Source organism: Meriones unguiculatus (assembly GCF_030254825.1).
Source record: "Meriones unguiculatus strain TT.TT164.6M chromosome 13 unlocalized genomic scaffold, Bangor_MerUng_6.1 Chr13_unordered_Scaffold_41, whole genome shotgun sequence".
Classification (NCBI taxonomy): Eukaryota; Metazoa; Chordata; class Mammalia; order Rodentia; family Muridae; genus Meriones; species Meriones unguiculatus.
In genome coordinates this window covers 3921834-3942078 of record NW_026843650.1, presented here as the reverse complement: position 1 = coordinate 3942078, position 20245 = coordinate 3921834, and the positions used below count along the sequence as shown (strand labels likewise).

General features: G+C 38.2%; 1 pseudogene; it reads left to right on the top strand.

Moving 5' to 3' along the window:
- The first annotated feature begins 808 nt into the window (after positions 1-808).
- Positions 809-17876, top strand: LOC132651214 (zinc finger protein ZFP2-like; annotated as a pseudogene).
- The last annotated feature ends 2369 nt before the right edge of the window (positions 17877-20245 follow it).

The window sequence follows — 20245 nt, the reverse complement described above, 5'->3', positions numbered from 1 at the left end:
TTCCCAAGTACTGGGATTACAGGCATGCACCACCATGGCCAGCTTTCTTTATTGTTTCTATTTCCCTATTTCCAAAATGTGTTTCATTCAATTGTTCTCCATTTTGCAGGGGCCTGAAGCTCAGCTTCCAGATAGAGATCATAAAGAATGGCACTTCCATTTCTCTCAGGGGCAGCTAGACACTTTAGGGTGACACCCATGTTCACTAGGCCATGGTTTGGAAAAATTTTCTATGGACACTTACAGCTAGATAACTCTTTTAGAATGAGATCGCCAATGTAAATTCAGGTGTTCCAGAGCCTATGGCAATATCAAAATGTTACCATTCTTGGTTAAGCTGCTGTGCTAAGCACCTCAGAGGTGCAGGTGAAAGTCCATGACTGGTTGCCTTTCAACCAAGACACAGGCCTGGTGAGACCCAGACCCAGTGAGGCTTAGGCCCAGTGTGCCAGAGATCAGACCCAGAGGGGGATACATGATGACTCTCAGGGGCCATGATGGAAGGCAGATGGTATCAGGTGGCATACAACCAGCCAGCATGCATGCATCCCCAGCATGTTTATTTGAAGTCAGGGATTTATAAACCTTGGGCAGAGGGAAGGATTTTGAGGATGAATGTCTGATTTGATGGGCTCTAGGGGTCAAGGATACATGGCTTACATATAGTGCTACCATGCTTCATTTTTCCATGCAGTAGCATGGTTCTATTGCTAGAAGGAGAACACAGTACTTAAGTATCCTATATATGCTGTGGGGAGTAATCTCTGAGTATAGTTGAAAGTCACTGCTTAAAACTAAGATCCTCAGCATGGTGATCCATTTCTATGAATTCCGAGATGCTTGTTGGAGCTGTTTCCTTCGCAGGAAAAGGTGTGGCTAATAATCTGCCCTGAGGGCTATGTGAGGCTCTTTACAAGACCTGGGGTCATAGAGATCAGGAGGCAGATTTTTAGGCCCTTCACTGAGAAAAGTTCACCATCATGGAGTGCAAATAAATGGCTATCCAGAGATGTCAGACTTCACCCAAATCCAGCAAAATCTTACTTTGTTGATTCATGATTCTATTTAAGGAATTTATTGATTTCCTCCAATAGTTTGATTGTTTTGTCTGGATTTATTTATGGAATTTATTCACACCACATACTACAGCACATCTTGAATATACAAACATAGCTGGAAGCACAAGAAAGATATCTAAAAACAGACTACATGAAGATGATTTTGGTCATTAAAGCAATTAGTGCAAAAGGAGGTGTTTAAGTGTATAATACAAACATACTGTTTCTTTAAAAATCTGCTTTCTTCCACTTGGTTTTTAAAAGTTTATATTTTCTCATACTGGTGCATACATATATCCAATCATCAGCCATAGAAAACAATATGGTTTTCATTTGATCCTAACAGATATCATTTTATTTCTCATAAGAGTATGAGATAATTTTAGTCGTCAAAATTATTTTTTCTAATGTTGAAACATTTGTATGCTTTAATGGAATCTCTTCAATTGGAATATCCCTCCACCTCCAATGAATTTTTTTATTGTTGTCAAAGGAAAGAACCAGAATGCTCAAGTTGAGTGCTGGTCAGCGATTTCTTTCATTTTGATTTTGACTATAATCCTGTTGTATTTGCTTATAAAACTGTGTTATATTTATAGGCCTATCTTTGTGTTTCCTTTTGTTAAGGGTGCTATGTATACTGTATGATTTGATTAGTTATAGTCTAGCTATATTGTTTCTCTTGAAAGTGATAGACCATCACATATGTTTGCATTCTGAAAATCTCTTATATTATGTTGTAATTCCTTGAGTTTTTGTTGATTTGGAAACAATTTAGAGAAACAGTTTTACTTTTCTTTTCTTGATACTAAAGACTTCCCCCCTCCTCATTTCTTGGTATATCTCTGTTTTCAAGTTGTAGCAATCTTCAATGTCTCAGTTTTTGCTACTTAAGCGATTGATAGAGTTAACACATTGTTTTGGGGTTTTTAAAGCTTTCTCATATATTATCTCTGTGTCTTAATTTACATCAGTTGCCAAAATTTCAAAGCCTACAGTCATCTGAGGCATGCCCTCATCAGAGAAGCTGGTTGCTCTATTTGTGAGAGATTGTTGACAGATGATTGATGTGGGAAGGCTATTCCACTGAGAGATGCAATATCCCTAAGTAAGTGGGTCTGGGCCACATAAGACAACTACCTGAGCATGAGACAGAGGTGAAAGAAGAGACCAATCCAAGAAATATTTGCCCATCACTTTTGCCCTAATTTTCTTCAAGCTCAACTTTCTATGCTAACCTCCCAAAATGATGGACTGTGATCTGACAGTACCAAACTAAACAACTAAGCCCATTCATGACCTGAGATGCTTTTGGTTAGGGGATTTAGTCACAGGAACAAAGTAGAAAATTAGAACAAAAATTATATGCAAAGAGTGATCTAGCGGCTGCATAGAACCTTGGAATTTTTTTTTTATAGAAAGTGCAAAACATCAGGATTTAAGATGGCAAAGGCATTAGAAAGCTGTATATAGAGCTTCATCAGCTGTTCTGCTAGGACCTAGAAGATCAGAGTGTTAAGAGTAATGCAGTCAGAGGAAGTCTAGGTCATAGGATTTCAGTGGAAAATAGACTCTATGGAAAATTAAGCTAGAGGTAATTTGTCTGATATTTTAGCTGAAAATCATACTTATTCTGCCCATGCCCTGAGAAATTGAGTGAGGTGAAATTAAAAAATAATGGGCTGTATTTCTTACTTGGAATACTAAATATGTTGAATGGTTATTGTTAGTGAGATATTCAGGAACACAGTGAAAGAAAGACATAAGTGGAGCAGAAATAAATGTAGTCTTTGGTTTGTAGAGAAAAATATCACTAGGTAGTTTCAGATGGCAGTTTCACATGCTGAAACAGAGGCAGTAATTTTCAAGGAAAGTATCACCATCAAAGAATAGGTCCTAGCTCTGGATTTGAAGCCTAAGATGGTGTCCATACAGTAACAATCCCTACTGTTAATTCTTCTATTAATGGAAGGGGTAGGCAAAGTGATTCCTAGTGCCAGGAAGGAACTTCATATAAAACCTGCTTCAAAAGTGGTCCAAGTATGGCAGGGTCCATCCCAATTTGTCCACCCCAATGTATAATCCAACTTGACAGGCTCACACATGTTGTGCTGGTTCTAGAAATAAGAAAGATGCAAAATTTAAGGTAATAGATTTTTTCTTTGTAGCTTCAGTTCAGCCCAGTGCCAGCCATCAGTGTTTAGCAGAATCAGATTACCAGTGAAGATACTGTAAAGTTTCATTGCATGAAGCAGTGAGGGTGAAGACTGAGTTGTATCTTGACACTACAAGATGTTTAGATACCTAAGTTAGGAGACACCTACCATATATTGTTACCTATAGGGAGTGGAAGTAAGCAATCTTGGGGATGTATGAGATATTTCAGGGATAGGACCACCTAAACCTTTTCAAACAGCATCAGGATTTATTGTTTTCCTTGCTGATCTTCTTTCCTTGGTCCAGCCTTTTCTCAATATGTATTCATTCCTCTCTACAAGAATGAGAAAGGGGTATTCTGTGCATCTATATTGGAATGATGGAACTTGCTTCTAATGTTACAAGATGTGGCACCCAAGAGATCCTCTTGTGTGTCAGAAGAGACTGTGAACATTTGAACCGTGTATGAGTTATTGCAGAATTTTAGAATCATTGAAGTTAGACTACATTTTCATCATGGGATGACAATAAGCCTATAGTGAATTTGGTTAGAACGTATTTGATTGAATCAAAAAAGCTCCCAGAAAAGATGGTGTTTCTGTTTTTGACAATGAGGAAAAAGTTTCTGTGTAGCCCTGGCTGTCCTGAAAGTTTATATGTAGACCAGGCTGGTTTTGAATTTGCAGCTCTAACTCCAGTTGAGTGTTGGGCTTAAATTTAGGCCAACATGCCTGGCATCAACATCACCATCATTGGCTGCTGAGCCTGGAATATAGGGTTTTAGATATTTTATTTTGTTTTGTTTTGTATATGTAAGCATAGGTTTTTGTGCTGATCTTCACCCACATCTTGCATTTGAAATTTAGCAGGGAGTATATTTAATTTCTTAGGATGGCATTTATTCATGACACTAACACTATCTGAGCTTTCTGGGTCATTGAATTGTAGGTGCGTGACACTCTTCCTGCCTGTTTTTTTTTTTTATTTTATTTGTTTGCTTTATTCACATTTAATTTATTTTTAATTTAAATTTGTTTTCTTTTAATTTATTCTCTGACATGAACTCAAGTCTTTGATCACCTCCTTCTTGGTGGTGCAGCCTTTCAAGGCCACAGAGGAAGATGATGCAGCCATCCTTGAAGAGACCTGATAAGCTAGAAGAGGAGGAGTTCCTCCCCAATTAGGAGACTAGAGAAAGGGCATGGGGGAGAAGAAGGAGGGTGGGTGGGACTGGAAGGAGATGAGGGAGGGGCCTATGGCAAGAATACAAAGTGAACACATTGTAATAAACTAATTAATTAAATTAAAAATTAATTTATCCACTTAACATCCCAATTGTAATCCTCTCCCTTGTCTCTTCCTAGTCTCACCCTTCATTCTTCTTTCCCCTTATCCCATTTCCTATAGCTCAGATACAGGGAGCCCTCTTCTCCTACCATGTGAACCCAGCATATCAAGTCTCATTAGGACTGTCTGCATCCTCTTTCTCTGTGGCATAGCAATCCCCCCTCCACCAAGGGGAAGTGATCAAATAGCAGACAACAGAGTCCATGTCAGAGCCAGCATCTCCCCCCCTTACTATGGATCCCACATGGAGACTGAGCTGCCTTCAACTACATCTGAACAGGGGTCAGGTCCTCTTAATGAATGATTTGTGGTGGGTGCATCAGTTTCTGCAGGTACCCATGAGCCCAGGTTTGTTGTCCTTGTTGGTCTTCTTATGGAGGTCCTGCCAGCTCTGGGTCTTTCTACATTATTTCCTCCCACTCTTTCCTATGATTCCTTGTGCTCAGCCCAAAGTTTGGTTGTGAGTCTTAGCATCTGCTTTGATCCCCTGCTGGGTAGAGCCTTTCAGAGGATATGTATGTTAGGCTCTCATCCTGTTCCCTCTCTGCAGTCACTTCTGATGTTGATTCTATTTGCCCTTTTGAATAAGAACTGACCATCCTCCATAGGGTCCTCTTTTTATTTAGCTCCTTTAGGACTGTGGATTGTAGTATGTTTATCCTGTATTATGGCTATTATCCACTTACCATGCATGTCTTTCTGGTTTTGGAATAACTCACTTAGGATGATCATTTCCAGTTCCGTCCACTTGCCTGAAAATTTCATGGTTTCCTTTTTGTATTTAAATACCCGAGTAGCATTGCACTGTGTAAATGTACCACAATTTCTGTAAAACAATGGTTCGTTTAAGAGACATGTAGTTTGTTTCCCTATTCTGGCTATTATGAATATAGATGCTATGAACATAGTTGAGCAAATATCTTTTTTGAATGGTGGAGCATCTTTTTGATATATGCCCAGGAATGGTAGAACTGGGTCTTGAAGTAACACTATTTCCAATTGTCTGAGAAAGCATCAGATTGATTTTTAAAGTGGTTGTATAAATTTCTACTCCCACCAGCAATGGAGGAGTGTTCCTCTTTCTCCACATTCTCACTAGCTTGCTGTCAGTTCAGGTTTTGACCTTAGCCATGATGGGTTGAAGATGGAATGTCATTTGCATTTCCATGATGACTACAGATATTGAGCATTTAATGTCCACCATTTGATATTCCTTTGTGGAGAAATCTCTGTATAGTTCTGTACCCCAGTTTTAAATTGGATTATTTGGATTATTGGAGTTTAATTTCTTCAACACTTTATATATATTGTTTATTAGCACTTTCAGTTGTATGTGGGGTTGGTGAAGATCTTTTGCCAGGCTGTAGGTGGCCATTTTATTCTATTGACAGAGTTCTTTGCTTCATAGAAGCTTTTTGTTTCATGAGATCCTATTCCTTAATTCTTGATCTTAGAGCCAGTGTTCTTGGTGTTCTGTTGAGGAAGTTACCTTTTATGCCAATGAGATCGAGGATCTTTCCCACTTTTTTTTTTCTAACAGATTTAGTGTATCTGGTTTTATGTTGAGGTCTTTGAACAACTTGGACTGCAGTTTAGTGCAGGGTGATAAATATGGATCTATTTTCATTTTTCCACATGTAAACTTCAAGTTAGACCAGCACCGTTTGTTGAAGATGCTGTCCTTTTTCCATTGCATGGTTTTGGCTTCTTTGTCAAAAATCAAGTGGTCATAGGTGTGTGGGTTTATTTATGGGTCTTCACTTCAATTCCATTCATCCACCATTCTGTTTTTTTTTTTTTTTTTTCAGTACCGTGCAGTTTTCTATTACTATTGATATATAGTAGAGCTTGAGATCAGGGATGGTGATACCTACTGAAGATCTGCTATAGTACAGGAATGTTTTAGCTATTCTGGCTTTTTTATTTTTCCATATGAAGCTGAGAATTTCTTTTCAAATTCCTTGAGGAATTGTGTTGATATTTTGATGGGAATATCATTTAATCTATAGATTGTTTTTGGTATGATAGCAATTTTTACTATGTTGATCCTTCTGACCCATCAGCATGAGAGATATTTGTATCTTCTTGTATCTTTTTCAATTTCTTTCTTCAGAGGCTTAAAGTTTTTTTTTTTTTTTTTCATGCAGGTTTTTCACTTGCTTGTTGAGGATAACTCCAAGGTACATTATGTTGTTTTTTTTTTCCCTGCCTACTGTGAAGGGTGTTGTTCTCCTAATTCTTTCTCAGTCCATTTGTCTTTTGCATACAGGAGTGCTACTGATTTTTTTTTGAGTTAACTTTATATCCAACCACTATGATAAAGTGTTTTTCAACTGTAGGAGTTCGCTACAGTAGAATATTTGGGGTCACTTTTATATACTGTCATATATGTGAATATAAATACTTTGACTTCTTCCTTATCAATTTGTATCCCCTTGATCTCCTTTAGTTGTCTTATTGCCCTAGATAGGACTTTGAGTACTGTACTGAAGAGATTTGGAGAGAGTGTGTAGCCTTGTCTTGTCCCTGAGTTCAGTGGAATGGATTTAAGTTTCTTTCCATTTTGTTTCATGTTAGCTATAGGATTGTTGTATATTGTCTTTACTATTTTTAGATCTGTGCCTCTGTCCCCAGTCTCTCCAAGACTTTAAACAAGAATAAATGTTGGATATTGTCAAATGTTTTTTCAGCATCTAAGAAAATGATCCTGTTTTTTTTTTTTCTTTTCAATTTCTTTATATGACGGATTAAGATTCCCTATATTGAACTATCCCTGCATGCCTGGGATTAAGCCTACTTGGTAATGATGGATGATATCTTTGACATGTTCTTGGATTTGGTTTGCAATTATTTTATTGAGTATTTTTGCATCATTGTTCATAAAAGAGATTGGTCTGAAGTTCTTTTTCTTTTTGGGGGTCTTTGAGGATTTATCAAGGTGACTGTGGTTCAAAAGGAGTTTGGTCATGTTGCGTCCATTTCTATTTTGTGGAATAATTTGAAAAATATCAATATTGACTCTTCATTGACGGTCTTGTAGAATTCTGCCCTGAAATCATCTCGCTCTTGGCTTTTTTTGGTTGCAAGTATTTAGATGGCTGCTTCTATTCCCTTAGGCAGTAAAAGACTATTTAATATATTTAACTGATTTTGATTCAACTTTGGTAAGTGGAATCTAACAAGAGAATTGTATATTTCATTTATATTTTTAAATTATGCGGCATATAGGTTTTTGACATAAGATCTAATGGTTCTTTGGATTTTCTCAGTGTCTGTTATCTCTCTCTCTTTTCCTTTCAGACTGTTGATTTGGATAGTGTCTTTCTGCCATTTACTTAGTTTGACTAAGAGTTTGTCTATGTATTTGATTTTCTCAAAGAACTAGCTCTTGGTTTTGTTGATTCTTTGAATTATTCTCTTTGTTTCTAATTTATTGATTTCAGCCCTGAGTTTGGTTAGTCCTAGTAGTCTACTCCTGTTGAGTGTGTCTGCTTCTTTTTTCTAGGGCTTTCAAGTGTGCCATTCAGTTGCTTGTATGGGATGTCTCCAATAGCTTATGAAGGCCTTTAATGCTATTAAAACTCCTCTTAGGACTGCTTTCATTGCAGTTTGGGTATGAGGTACCTTCATTTTCATTGAATTGTAGGAAGTTCTTTCTTTATTTCTTCCCTGACCTAGATTTCATTGAGTAGGGAGTTGTTCAGTTCCCACGTGTGTGTAGGCTTTTTGTTATTTCTGTTATTGTTGAGGTCCATCTTTAGTCCATCATTGTCTGATAGGATACAAGATATTATTTCAATCTTATTGTATTTGTTGAGACCTGGTTTGTGACCTACTATATGTTCAATTTTGGAGAAGGGTCCATGAGGTGCTGAAAGAAGATAGATTCTTTTCTGTTTGGGTTAAAAAATTCTCTAGATATCTGTTAGGTTCATTTGATTCATGACATCCATTTGTGTCATTATCTCTCAGTTTAAGTCCTTTTCCATTGCTCTGTCCCTTGATGATAGTGACATGTTGACCTCTCCCACTATTAATGTACGGTGATTGATATGTTCTTTAAGTTTTATTAATGTTTCTTTTACAAATGTGGGTGTCCTTGTATTTGGGGCATTGTTGCTCAGAATACAGATGCCATCTTGGTGGAATATTCCTTTGATGAGTATGAAGTATCCTTCCTCATTTTTATTTATTTATTTATCTATTTATCTATCTATTTATTTATTTTTATTTAGGAGCAATAACTAATATCAGGCAATATTTTTAAAGTTGAAAAGTATGTGAAACAGCATAGTTTTTAAAAAATCTTTCAACATTTTATTGTGTTCCTTTTAAATTTTTATTAATAACAGTTTATTCACTTTGTATCCCCTCTGTACCTCCCTCGTTCCACCCCTTCCAATCCCACCCTCCATCTTTCCCACCCCTGACTCTTTTCCAGTTCACTGATAAGTGAGGTCCTCCTCCCCTTCACTCTGATCCTAGTCTATCAGGTCTCATTAGGAGTGGCTGCATTGTCTTCTTCTATGGCCTGGCAAGGCTGATTCCCCCTCAATGTGAGGTGATCAAAGAGCAGGCCAATGAGTTCCTGTCAGAGATAGTCCCTGTCCCCATTACTATGAAGACCACATAGATTCTGAACTTCCATAGGCTACCTTTTGTTTAAGGGTTTCAGGCCATCTCCATGAGTGGTCCTTGGCTGGCATATCAGTTTCAAAAAAGACCCCTGTGCCCAGAATTTTTGGAACTGTTACTGTCCTTGTGGAGCTCCTGTCCTCTCCAGGTTTACTACCTCCCAGTTCTTCCATAAGATTCCCTGCACTCTGCCCAAAGTTTGGCTATGAGTCTCAGCATCTGCCTTGACACCCTGCAGGGTAGAGCCTTTCAAAGACCCTCTGTGGTAGGCTCTTGTCCTGTCCCTGTATTCTCTCTCATCTGATGTCCATCCTCTTTGCCTTTCTGCATGGGATTTGAGCATCTTAGCCAGCATACTCCTTCCTGATTAACTTCCTTAGGTGTACAGCTTTTAGTATTTTTATACTATATTTTATGTCCTATATTCACTTATGAGTGAGTATATACCCTGTGAGTCTTTCTGCTTCTGGGATACTTCACTCAGGATGATCTTTTCCATTTCCCACCATTTACCTGCAAATTTCATGTTTTCCTTGTTTTTCATTGCTGAGTAATATTCCATCATATAGATATACCATAATTTCTGTATCCATTCCTCAACTGAGGGCCATCTGTGCTGTTTCCAGCTTCTGGCTATTACAAATAAAGCTATGATAAACATAGTTGAGCAGATGTCTTTGTTGTATACTTGAGCGCCTTTTGGATATATGCTTAGGAGTGGTATAGCTGGATCTTGAGGAGGCACTATTCCTAATTGTCTAAGAAAGTGCCAGGTTGATTTGTAAAGTGGTTGTATAAGTTTACATTCCTACCAGCAATGAAGGAGGGTTCCCCTTTCTCCAAATCCTATCCAGCATGAGTTGTCACTTGAGTTATTTGTCTCAGTCATTTTGATGGGTGTAAGGTGAAATCTCAGGGTGATTTTGATTTGCATTTCCCTGATGACTAAGAATGTTGAACATTTCTTTAAGTGTTTCTCTGCCATTTTATATTCCTCTATTGAGAATTCTCTGTGTAGCTCTGTACCCCATTTTTTAATTTGGCTTACTTGATTTGTTGGTGTTTAACTTCTTGAAATCTTTATAAATACTGGATATTAACCTTCTGTCAGATATAGGGTTGGTGAAGATTCTTTCCCAATCTGCAGGCAGTCATTTTGTTTTGACAACAGTTTCCTTTGTCTTATAGAAGTTTTTCAGTTTCATGAGGTCCCATTTATTTATTGTTGCTCTTAGAACCTGTACTGTTGAAGTTCTGTTCAGGAAGTCGTTTCCTGTTCCAATGAGTTCAAGGCTCTTCCTCACTTTTTCTTCTAACAGGGTTAGTATGTCTGGTTTTATACTGAGGTCTTTGATCCACCTGAACTTTAGTTTTGTGCAGAGTGATAAATATGGATCTATTTGCATTTTCCTACATGTAGACATCCATTTAGACCAGCACCTTTTGTTGAAGATGCTATCTTTTTTCCATTGTATGGTTTTGGCATCTTTGTCAAAAATCAGGAGTCCATAGTGTGTGGGTGTATTTCTGAGACTTCTATCTGATTCTGTTGATTCACTAGTTGGTGTCTATGGAAGTACCATGTAGTTCTCATTACTGTTGCTCTAATAGTACAGCTTGAGATCAGGGATGGAGATACCCCCAGAAGATCTTCTTTATGGAAGATTGTTTTAGCAATTCTGGGTTTCTTGTTATTCCATATGAAGTTGGGAATTTTTCTTTCAAGGTCTGTATAGAATTGTGTTGGTAATTTAATGGGAATTACATTAAATCTGTAAATTGCGTTTGGTAAGAGGACCATTTTTACTATGTTAATCCTGCCAAGCCATGAGCATGAGAGATCTTTCCATCTTCTGATATCTTCTTCTATTTCTTTCTTTAGAGACTTGAAATTTTTTTATACAAGTCTTTGACTTGCTTGGTTAGGGTCACACCAATATACTTTATGTCCTTTTTGACTATTGTGAAAGGTGTTGTTTACCTAATTTCTTTTTCAGCACTTTTGTCTTTTGCATACAGGAGGGCTACTTAATTTTTGAGTTGATTTTGTATCCAGTCACATTGCTGAAAGTGTTTGTCAGATTTAGGCATTCCCTGGTAGAATTTTTGGGGCACTCAGGTATACTATCATATCATCTGCAAATAGTGATACTTTGACTTCTTCCTTTCCCATTTGTATTCCCTTGATCTTCTTTGTCTTATTACTCTAGCAAGGACTTGGAGAACTATGTTGAAGAGATATGGAGAGAGTGGGCAGCCTCGCCTTGTCGCTGAATTCAGTGGGATTGCTTTAAGTTTCTCTCTGTTTAGCTTGATGTTGGCTATAGGATTGCTGTATATCACCTTTACTGTGTTTAGGTATGTGCCCTGTATCCCTGATCTCTCCAATACTTCAAACATGAATGAATGCTGGATTTTTTCAAATGCTTTTTCAGCAACTAAGGATATTATCATCTGTTTATTTTTCTTTCAATTTGTTAATATGGTGGGTCATATCTATGGATTTTTGCATATTGAACCACCCCTGAATACCTGGCCTGAAGCCTACTTGGTTGTAGTGGATGATATCTTTTATGTGTTTTGTATTGGGTTTGCAAAGTATTTTGTTGAGTATTTTTGCATCAATGTTCATAAGGGAGATTGGACTGAAATTGTCTTTATGCTGGGGTATCCAGGGCTGCTTGCTCCTGAATAATTGGGTTCTGGAGATGCCATATTGCTTTGTCTTTTGTTGGTTGAGCTTTTACACTGGCCTCTACCCATTGGGATATCTTAGATGTTGGGTGTTAGTTTCTGGTACTTCCTGGAATCCTGTGGTGGGTAGAATACCCCTGGCAGGAAGATGATTTTTCCCAAAGGAGCTCTCCTCCGTTTTTTAGGTATGGTTACTGAATGGCAGGTGTTTTTCAGGAATTGCCACAGCTCATCTCAGGCGTACATACCTGAGTACTAATTGTTGCCTTTGTTAGTAAAGGGGGGTATCCCCTCACCCAGAGAAGTCCTGGAGAGAGTTGCCCTGCTGCTGGGTTTCTTGCTGTAAATTTAGAGAGCGCTGCTGTAACCTGAGTGCCCCATGGTTTGGTCAGTTTAGTTAGGTAAAACTGGTTGTCACTTGGAACAGTATCTGGGGGTTGATCTCAGGGAACCCAGCCTCCTGTAGGTCTAAGTTTGGAGCTTTGTGCCCCAGTACCCAAGTGGTAATCAGTGGCAGGTGAGCACCACTTTCATGTGTGCAGCAGGAGGCTGTGGATAACCAGAAACTTTTCTGGAGCTAAAAAATTTTCTGGCCCTGAGGTAGGGCCAGATATTTTCCCCCACCTTTGGGTTTTCTCCCTACATGAAGACCCAGTCTGTAATGTTTGGGGGGGCGTGTAGAGTGCATAGGCACTCGCTTGTGATTTGTTGCTCCAAGCTGGTGACTGGCAGAAACCTGAGAAATTTTCCTGAAAACATTCCTGTGTGTGGTGGTGGTAGTGGTGGTGGGGGTCATCTGAGTTCTCTAAGCTGGGACCTGCTGTTTCCCTCTTTGTGGGGTTTTCTTCCGACAGGGAAACCCAGCCTCTAGTGTCCTGGGGCACACAGTTCTGTCTGTGACAGAGTCAGGTACGCAGAGCTGGCAGCTGGAGCCCTACTCAGGGCTGGCTGCTGTGCACCCGCAAGGCTACAGGACCTTTTCCAGGGATAGACTGGTTGACCTGAGGTCAGATCTGCTTGCTTCCTTCCCTGTGGGGTTTTCTCGAGACTGGGATCCCAGTCTCTGGTGCCCCAGGGTGCACAGTTCAGCCTGGAAAGTTGATCAGGACATGCGGGCATGTGGCTCTGGTCTAGTGACCCAGTGCCTGTGTGACCTGGGTTCTTGCTGGGTGACCCGAGAGTAGACCCGACTGATTCCCACACTTTGGTGTTTCCTCTGACCTGGAAAACACAATCACTGTTGTTTTAGTGTCCAGAGTTCAGTCTCTTAGGCACTGTACTAAGATTGCTGCCCTGCTTCTCAGACAGTGTCATCCCGGTGCCACCATCTTGGATTGCCTTCTTCCTCATCTCTTTCAATTAATGGTTGTTGAAAGTCTATTTTATTAGATATTAGAATGGTTACTCCTGCTTGTTTCTTGGGTCTATTTGCTTGAAAACCTTATTCCTGCTAAAACAGCCCAGGAAATTTTCAAGGGATTAGCTGAGTGCTCTCAGGTTGAACCCAATTGCTTTTCTCATCATTGGGGTTCATCTCACCTGGTAAATACAGTCAGTGGTGTTTGGAGGCCCACAGTTCCAACTATTGGTCACTGTGCAGTCTCTGCTACCCTGCTGATCAGGCACAGTGTGTGTTCAGCCCTTCCAGCTGGGATCTGTTTTTAATTTTTACTGAATATGAGTATCTTGATTGTATGCATGAATATGCACCTCTTGTGTGCCTGATCTTCACTATAGTCTGAAGATGTGTTCAGAACTCATGAACTGATAGTAGTGGGGTCCAGGTAAACAATGACAATTGAGCCCACTTATTTGGAAGAATAGCAAGAGCTCCTCACTGCTGAGCCATCTCTTCTACCTTATGTTGCTTATTTATGATCAGCATTGACATTGCTAATATTTTCATTTTTCTATTTTTAGCTCTTTAAACATGCATTCCCTTTTAGTAAGATGTTATTAGAGTTACAGTTTAAGCTGGGGCAGTGCAGATTTCTGGAAAAGGAATGCACAACTGGATTGAATGTATAATTTCTTGTAGAAGCTTCAGTAAAGACCTCTGAGTTCTTTCAATGTTTTATGTTTGTTTGACATTTAGGGGAGGCTCTGTCTTACTATATAGGTATGGCTGTCCTGGAACTCTTTGCATATATCATGCTGGCATCCAATTCAATAAGATACACCTGCCTCTGCCTCCTGAGTGATGGAATTAAGGCATAACAGAATACACTCAGCTTGTCCATAATTTTTGTAGTTAGTAACTGTTCATAAATTTCTCTGATGTGTACTTAGTACTGCTCATCTCTTAATTTCTCTATGTGTCTCTGTCTCTCTCTTTCTATTTTGCTCTCTTCTCTCTGTTTGTCTTTGTCCACATTAATTACCATGACTATTCAGAAGCTATATCCTATTCAAAAAAGTTCAGATATGACATAGTTAAACTTCATTATTCAGTTTTCTTCTAAAATGACTTAGTGATAACTTTAGCACTTATGTTTTAATAGAAAAGTTTTAATCTTTATTTTTAAACTATAGACTATACCTGATTTAGAAAAGAGAATATACAAAACAATGATCAAAGAATAATCATGTGTTCTATGCCTTTTCTTTTGTCTGGGAACTCAGAAATATGATGTTATCAGCTATGATTATTGTTGCTTGCCACCCACATTGTTTTTATCCATCTATTCACTGTAGTACAATTTCTCTTCCACAAATATATGAGCCCCCATTTTCATCTACTGGTATGCCACATCTCTGATCCCTGGTCAAAACATGATATCCAGTGCCATGTTGTCTTTTGACTGACACCACCCATCTGTTCACTGTCACCTGATAGCCACCTATCATTTGTTGCTAGATAAAATATCATGACTGTTTTTTCCTTCCACCTGTCTCAGGACAGTGTCCTGAGCTACTCACCCAAGTAACTGAAGATGATTCATAGATCACTCAAGAACCCAACTAATGGCTACTTCATATTCATGTCTTACAAACTAATACAAAACCTTTAACACAGGTTTTCAAAGCAAGCCTTTTGTTTCCGTTACAATCTAACCTTTAGGCTTTTTCTTGTCCCATCCTTCACCTGATGCACAGCACCCAACTGTCTAACACTAGCACTTCTGTGTCAGAAAATAAATAGAAGAAGCACTAGAATTATATGATTATATTGCCAATGAAGTATAAATTTATATTGTTGCCAGTCTTTCTTTTGTACAAATGTATGGTATATTTTAGAATTCAGTGACCTTCAATGATGTGCATGTGAAATTCAGCCAAGAAGAGTGGGCTTTGCTGGAACCATCTCAGAAACAACTCTACAAAGATGTGATGTTAGAGACCTGTAAAAACCTCACTGCTATAGGTAAGACTGCAAATTTTCTTTCACTTTTAAAATAAGGAGACAACTCTTACTTTGTTATTGATTCTCTTCTGTAATTCCAATTGAGACTGAGGAGGAATGAAGTGAAGAAATCAGGCATGGTTCTAAGGGTCACAAGAAGATAATGATTTAAGTTTTGCCTTAATAATAATATATTTCCAATAATATATATTTTCTGGTACTATATTTTAGGCTACAATTGGGAACACCATAATATTGAAGAACATTTTCAAAGTTCTACAAGTAATAAAAGGTAACTTTATGTGCACAATGATACAGATATGAATCTTAAGAAATTTTAATGTGTCCTGGAAGTATGTTTGTCTGTTTCTTTGTTGGCTGCTTTTTTTATTTTCTGTTTTTGAAATAGTTTTTTTTTTCTGTGTAGCTGTGGCTTGACTTAGACTTACTTGTTAGACCAGCCTGACCTTAACATCACACAGATCTGCCTGCTTCTGCCTCCACAAGCGCTGGGATTAAAGACATGTACCAGCACCCCTGGCTGTGTCCTGGAAGTTTTAAAAAAATCAACAGTGCAAAAACAGCACTGCTTTAAGTGTGATGATGATCATTAAAATCTCACAATTCCATGAACTTAAATGTCATGTATCTGATTTGTGTTTACAAGGCACTCCCCTAAGATAGAAGAAAAAAAATAATATTGTAACAGAAAATACCATTTGAATCATATGGATATTACAGCTATTGACTTGAACTGCCAATCTGTTTAGTCTCATTTTATCTACTCAGATATTGTAAGAGGTATACACATTGAATAGGTTATCAGTATATGTCCAAAACCTTCTAATGAGCAAATATTTCATAGTACAACCAGTGTTACTCATATTCATGCAGTAACATTGTAAAGTTTAGTGAAATGAGCAGCTTATGAGAATCAAGAATATTGTTGTGGAGAAACACTAATCCCTATATGACATATCTATGATGAATAAAAAAAATGTGTTAATTCAATGTGGGAATCTTTTATTAATCTTTTAATTTAAATAGGTGTATCATATGTCACAATGTTTCTCAGACACATGAGCATAGGGATATTGAAAGAAGCAGTGTACCTATCTTTCTCCAAGAACGATTGATTTTGTAGTAGTCCCCACTTTGAGTAGATTTTTGTGAATGTGATAAATGGTTACTCTTAATTGGTTTTGCAACTTCACTGAGAATTCATCAGCAAACACTTACTGCTGAAAATACCTATGAATAATAGGAATTTGGAACTTCTTCTGCTTGTTCTGCTCACTTCTTAAATGAAGTGTCATTCATACAGTACAAAAATTTGCGAATGGAATTGCTGTGGTAAAACTCTGAATTCTTACAATACTCTTGATATATTTGAGAAAATCTCTTATAGAAAAATGATGTAATCAAGTAACAAATTCTCTTACCATCATAGGAATCTTCAAAAATACCCATAATGAAGGGGAATACCATGAATGTAAATAAAGTGATAAAACTTTAAAATTTTATTCTTCTTTACCATTAGACTGAATTTTAAAATTAATTCATTTACATAAATATATTTATTACTGTAATGAAATTACTGGAGTAAATCTTTCACATGTGCCAATTATCTTTGCAGGCATGACAGTAGTCATACTGGAGAGAAATCCTTTAAATGCACTTTATGTGGTAAAGCCTTCCCCTATACCACTGTTCTCACGCGGCATAAAAGAACACATACTGGAGAGAAACTTTATGAATGTAACCAGTGTGGTAAAGCCTTTGCAGAAAACAGTGATCTCATACAGCATAAAAGAACACACACTGGAGAGAAACGTTATGAATGTAATGAGTGTGGTAAAGCCTTTGCAAAAAACAGTATTCTCTTAAGCCACAAAAGAACACACACTGGAGAGAAACCTTATGAATGTAAGCAGTGTGGTAAAGCCTTTGCACAAAACAGTGCTCTCATAAGCCATAAAAGAACACACACTGGAGAGAAACCTTATGAATGTAACGAGTGTGGTAAAGCCTTTGCAGAAAACAGTACTCTCTTAAACCACAAAAGAACACACACTGGAGAGAAACCTTATGAATGTAAGTAGTGTGGTAAAGCCTTCGCACAAAACAGTGCTCTCATAAGCCATAAAAGAACACACACTGGAGAGAAACCTTATGAATGTAATGAGTGTGGTAAAGCCTTTGCAGAAAACAGTACTCTCTTAAACCACAAAAGAACACACACTGGAGAGAAACCTTATGAATGTACCCAGTGTTGTAAAGCCTTTGCACAAAACAGTCATCTCATAAGCTATAAAAGAATACACACTGGAGAGAAACCTTATGAATGTAACGAGTGTGGTAAAGCCTTTGCAGAAAACAGTAATCTCATACGGCATAAAAGAACACACACTGGAGAGAAACCTTATGAATGTAACCAGTGAGGCAAAGCCTTTACAGAAAACAGTCATCTCATAAGACATAAAAGAACACACACTGGAAAGAAACCTTATGAATGTGACGAGTGTGGTAAAGCCTTTGCACGAAACAGTAATCTCATAAGCCATAAAAGAACACATACCGGAAAGAAACCTTATAAATATACGCAATGTGATAAAGCGTTTGCACAGCAGAGTAGTCTCTGAAAACATGAAAAAAAAAAAAAAACAGTGGAGAGGAGCCTTGTGAGGGTAATTAGTGAGATAAAGCCTTTGCATTTAATAATCATCTCCTAAGACAACAACACATTCTGGAGTGAAACCACACGAATATACCTACGTGGCAAAGCCTTTGCACATAACATCACCTAATGCATAAAAGAACATATACTGGAAAGAAGCTGTCTGTCTGTAACCAATGTGAATAAAACTTTTGGATTTCAGAATCATCTTCACACTCATGAAAGAATCCTAATGGAAAGAAATCTTGTGAGTGCTTTTAACATGGTGAAACCATTCCACATTTGTATAATCTTCATCATCATGAAAGGATTCATAATGGAGGAAAACTTATGAATGTGTTAAAATGGTGAGGCTTTTCACAAATCTGGAGTCATCATCATCATAAAAGTATCCTTACTGGAGAGGAGTTCTGTGACTATAAGCAATATGGAAAGGCCTTTGTGTTCTTTGGTCTACTGAGATCCAATAGAACTGAAAAACTAGCTCAATGGAAATGACCTCCCTTTTCTAAAGGGTAAAGGGAATACGGGGAATAGGAATGGAGGGTAGTACTGGGGGAGAGAAGGGAGGGGGACTACGATTGGATTTTAAAGTAAATAAACTTATCTTTAAAAAAGAATACAATGAATGGTGAATAATGGTGAACAATTACATGCAACAGTATTATATAATAAGGTGTTTATGGAAGACTTATTGATAATCCTGATTCTCAATATTTACTGTTTTCAATTGCCTCACTTTACACAAGAAACTTTGAGTCCAGTGGATGAATATGTAGGGAATGGTGAACTAACACCAGCCAGGAAGTTCTCTGAGAGTAACACAACAGTGGCAGCCTGTAGAAGTTTCTTTGTGTACACATACCTATTGTTCGAGGGGTTCTATTGAAAACCATCACAACTCAGACTGAATTTTGAGATGTGAGGGAGGAGGCTTTCTCTTCCATGTATGACTCTGCTTCTGGCCTAGATGGGTAACCATGTCAAGGGTGAGTTTTCTCTGCCTGACTTCATCTGGAGAGTATCTTTAGACATGGACACCACCAATCAAATTTGATAGATGGCCTTTGACACAGATCCCTGATAACTCTCCCCTCCCTTCAAATATAGGATAATTTGGATCTGTGTCCTTGTTCTTATTCATATAATAGGAATGTGCTGTTTAATGCAAATCAAGCATCCTTGAATTGCCTAGCATTAAACAATTATCTACACCTATGCTTGGAGCATCCCAGGCACTCCCCAAGGGATATAAGCCTCTGTTTTCTGTTTTCTGGAATTAAAGTTGAACTTACTTTCTGAGGTGGTTCCCAGAGTGGCTGACCACAGTTATGCTTACGGGCTTTCAAAGCTTTATGCTAATCATCTTCTGCCCCTTTTGCCTTCCTGGGCTGGTGGGAAACAGCCCTCCAGGCAGGAAGAGAGTCACGATCTCTGAAATGCTTGTGATGAAATGTCTCAGACTTCATAGCATTTCAAATTTCACATGTTTCTGGATGTGAAAGGGTCAATCAAACACTGTCTTGGGGTGGGACTCTTTAAAATGAGTTATACTTAGTGTTTAGTTCATGGTAAGTTTGCAGGCAAGCTTCATGGTATAAAATCTTCTGAGGTGAGTACAGTGGCCCATAAAAAGAAATAAGAGCAGAAATTTTATTTCTCTGTTTTTAGTAGCTGAGCATTGTTCCAATAAGGTATGGGTGGATGGCAGAGGAGAGGAACTCCCCTTTTTAGTAGGCTAGGGAAAGGGGATGGGGGAAGATGAAGGGAGGGTAGGACCAGTAGGAGTTGAGGGAGTGACCTTCAACCATCATACATAATGAATAAATGGCGAAAAATAAAAACAATTAATAAAATTAAAAAAATAGTTAGAAAAACAAAAGAGCAAAATAGCAAAATTTTGAGTCTAGTTTGGTAACTGCCCTCCCTCAAAGAGAAGAAAGAAGATATATAGAAAGAAAAGAAAAACATAATCTTTGTCTTTGTCACCTTTCTTCCCTGTGGGCTCACTTGAAGATCACTATCCAACGGAGACCAGCTTCTCTCTCTGAAGTTTATGTTACCATAGAAGTAGGATTCAAACCTGGAACTAATGGCAGAGGTTCCTATTTAACATACCAAATCAAATCTACCTGCTATTTTCTCCCAGCAATCCTTCAGTCCTTCCATGTTACCTGGTCTTCCAGGCTAGTACAGCCCATGCAATACCCTGAATTCTCCTTCCCAGGGCCTGAGCTAACCTCACTCCCCCCTTACCCATCTATAGGCAAACTATTTTGGCTTCCTGCCACTGTCAAGAGCCATGCAGTAGCAACAGCAAAACAGCTGTAGATC